At 31.9% G+C, this 3,268-nt stretch overlaps 1 pseudogene; it reads left to right on the top strand.

Annotated features, from left to right (window-relative positions):
• Positions 1–547: 547 nt before the first annotated feature.
• Positions 548–2,328, top strand: LOC146953578 (alkane hydroxylase MAH1 pseudogene; annotated as a pseudogene).
• Positions 2,329–3,268: the final 940 nt, after the last annotated feature.

Genomic DNA, 3,268 nt, shown 5'->3' with positions numbered 1-3,268 from the left:
TGTGCTGATTGGCTAGCCAATTTTAGCTTATCGTTGAATTCTTGGAATCTGGTAGCTTTGGAGTCTCCTCCTAATGAGCTTCAAAGCCTCATGTTTGATGAAATTTCTGGAGCGTGCATGCCTAAAAATATGTGATTAGTTCCTTAGTTTTTTTTCCTTCTTTTGCGCCTTTGGCCCTCTTTTGTACCAAAAAAATAAATAATAATAAATGATGTGTGAAATCCACATAAACATCTTATTCATGTGATCAGTTAAAAAAAACGACACATCATCAAAATGTAGTTCAAAATTAGTAATTTGTCAAATTGTCTGAATTTTTTAAAATCAAAGGACCAAAATTTCTTAATTAAAAATAAGATGATTAAAACTGTGGATGTGTGATAACAAGGAGACTATAACTGCATTTAAGTCTGTCTTCTACTATTCATCATATAATACACACAAATCGAAACACATGCTTGAATATTAGTATTTATACCCATGTACTCTTCTTGAAGATATCACTCACAAGGAAAAATTTGAATCACAGTCCCTTGGTCTAAGAACAATGACTTTGTTTCAGTATATTACATTATTTGTAGCAATTCTACTAGTCATATTTTACTATATATGGAGACGCAACCAAAATGTACTTGTAACAAATTGGCCAATAATTGGCATGCTACCATTAGTTTTGCATAATCAATCCAATCTTCATGATTTTGTAACCTTAGGATTGAAACTTTGTGGAGGCACTTTTCATTTTAAAGGACCTTGGTTCACAAACATTGCCAATTTTATTCTCACCAGTGATCATTCGAATGTGCATCACATCACTAGCAAGAATTTTAGCAACTATGGGAAAGGAACTGATTTCCTTGAAATTTTTGATGTTTTTGGTGTTAGTATTTTCAATTTGGATTTCGAAGAATGGAAACAAGAGAGGACACTACTTCATTCATTGCTCAAAGGAAAAAGGTTTGAGATATCCTTTCAACAAAACATTCAAAAGAAGCTAGAGAATTGCCTATTACCATTTCTTGATCATGCATCCAAAAGTGCACAGGTACTTGATTTACAAGATATTCTTGAGAGGTTCACCTTTGATATTACATGCATTTTGTTATTTGGATTTGATCCTAATTGCCTTCCTTACAAGTTCAATGAATTCCCAGAGATTGCTCATGTAAAAGCTATTTCTATGATTGAGGATACGCTATTGTCTAGGCACTATATTCCAAAATGCTTTTGGAAGTTACAAAAATGGCTACAAATAGGTCAAGAGAAGAAGTACATGGTAGCTAAAGAAAATATTTACCAATTCTTGTCCAAATGTATAACTTACTCCAAAGGTGGTGAAGAGAGAAGAAGATTGCGAAACGGTGAAGATTTTGAGGAAAGCAATTTTTACTTGCTAAAGGAACTAATGAAGGAAGGCTTGGGAAATGAGGAAATGGTTGAAAATGAAAAGTATATTAGAGACACTGCATTCACTCTCTTGGGTGCAGGAAATGGAACAGTTAGTTCAGGTCTAAGTTGGTTCTTTTGGCTTGTTTCAACTCATCCCATAGTGGAAGCTAAAATAATTCAAGAGATAAAAGATAATTGTCTAACACAGGAGGATAATTTGGTCACTAACTTAAGAGTTGAAAAGCTTAATAAACTAGTGTACCTTCATGGAGCTATATGTGAAGCATTGAGGCTTTATCCTCCTGTACCATTTCAGCACAAGTGTGCAATCAAACCTGATATACTACCTAGTGGAGATTATGTTAAACCAAATACTAAGTTAATATTCTCTTTGTATGCAATGGGAAGAATGAAAGAAATATGGGGTAATGATCGCTTCGAATTTAAGCCCGAGAGATGGATATCAGATAGAGGACAAATTATACATGTACCATCTTACAAGTTCATAGCATTCAATGCAGGTCCTAGAAGTTGTCTTGGGAAAGATATTAGCATTGTTCAAATGAAAATGGTTGCAGCTGCTATGTTATGGAAGTTTCACATTCAAGTTGTGGAAGGTCATTCTGTAACTCCAAGAGTTTCTATTGTTCTCCGCATGGAACATGGATTCAAAGTCAAAGTTACTAAAAGATGCATTTAATATAAGCATTATAATACGTTTTGTGAAGTTAAGATTGATCTTTGATGTATTATGTCGGTCCTAATTAAATAATGTTATGGCCAAATAATGTACTTTCTATTTGTGTTTGTTGATTTGAAAATGCATGTTTATGATAAGTTAGTGTTATCCTTGGTTCTTTTCTAATACTGACCTCTATCTACTCTTTGGATATACAAAAAGGGTTATGTATTCCATCTTATATTAGATAATTTATTCAATTGATTTGGTCTTTATTAAGAAATTCCTAGGAATTCTTCATGTTTGTCAAATTATTGGAAACAGATTCTCAGTATTTCTCTAGTTATTAACCATTTGTTTCACATGTATGTTATCTTCTATCTGTTATTAACTACTTAATTTATCTCAGATATTCAAGTTAAGTTTTGACACATTTTTGGTGTACAACAGAGGCAATAAGGTTTGAACTTAGGATCATATGTATACTATCCAAAATTACTCTTTGTTGTGGATTTTGTATGAATTAGCCCATCAAATCTAAGACATTGAGAGGAAAAAACTTCCAAGTTTTTAAACAAACCTATTTTCTATATGTCAATAACTACTTAATCTGTCTTATATAATCAAGTTAAAATTTTGACACATTTTTGGTGTACAATAGAGACAATAAGGTTTGAACCTAGGATCATATGTGTACTATCCAAAATTACTCTTTGTTGTGGATTTTGTATGAATTAGCTCATCAAAATGACATCGAGATAAATCAAATTTGAGACATTAAGAGGAACAAATTTCAAGTTTTCAAGCAAACCTCACTAGACCAACCCTAGTGAGATGGCATGTAATATTTTATTAAAACTTCAATGTAAGATTTGACAATTTTTTTTTATTATTCTAACCAATTTATAATGTTTGTTTATCCTTGGTTTTTTTTTTTTTTTTTGAATTTTCATGAGTGTCAACTTACAAAACATGTTTAGTATTACGGTCAATTGTCCTCGTGAGTTTAGCTCAGTTGATAGGACAATGTATAATATATGCAAAAGGTATGAGGTTCAAACCCTGATCATCACAAAAAAAATATATATATATATATTGCGATCAATAGATTTGTCAAAATCACGATAACATTGTAATATCGTTGATCTTTTAAAGAAGGTAAATGTAATGAGTGTCTTGAGGGCACTTAAGGACTTTAGA

The sequence above is a fragment of the Medicago sativa genome, chromosome 1, assembly GCF_051527215.1.
Source record: "Medicago sativa cultivar Bolivia chromosome 1, Bolivia_mono, whole genome shotgun sequence".
Taxonomy (NCBI): domain Eukaryota; kingdom Viridiplantae; phylum Streptophyta; class Magnoliopsida; order Fabales; family Fabaceae; genus Medicago; species Medicago sativa.
Note: the sequence above shows the minus strand (reverse complement) of the source record. Positions and strands in the feature narration are given on the sequence as shown.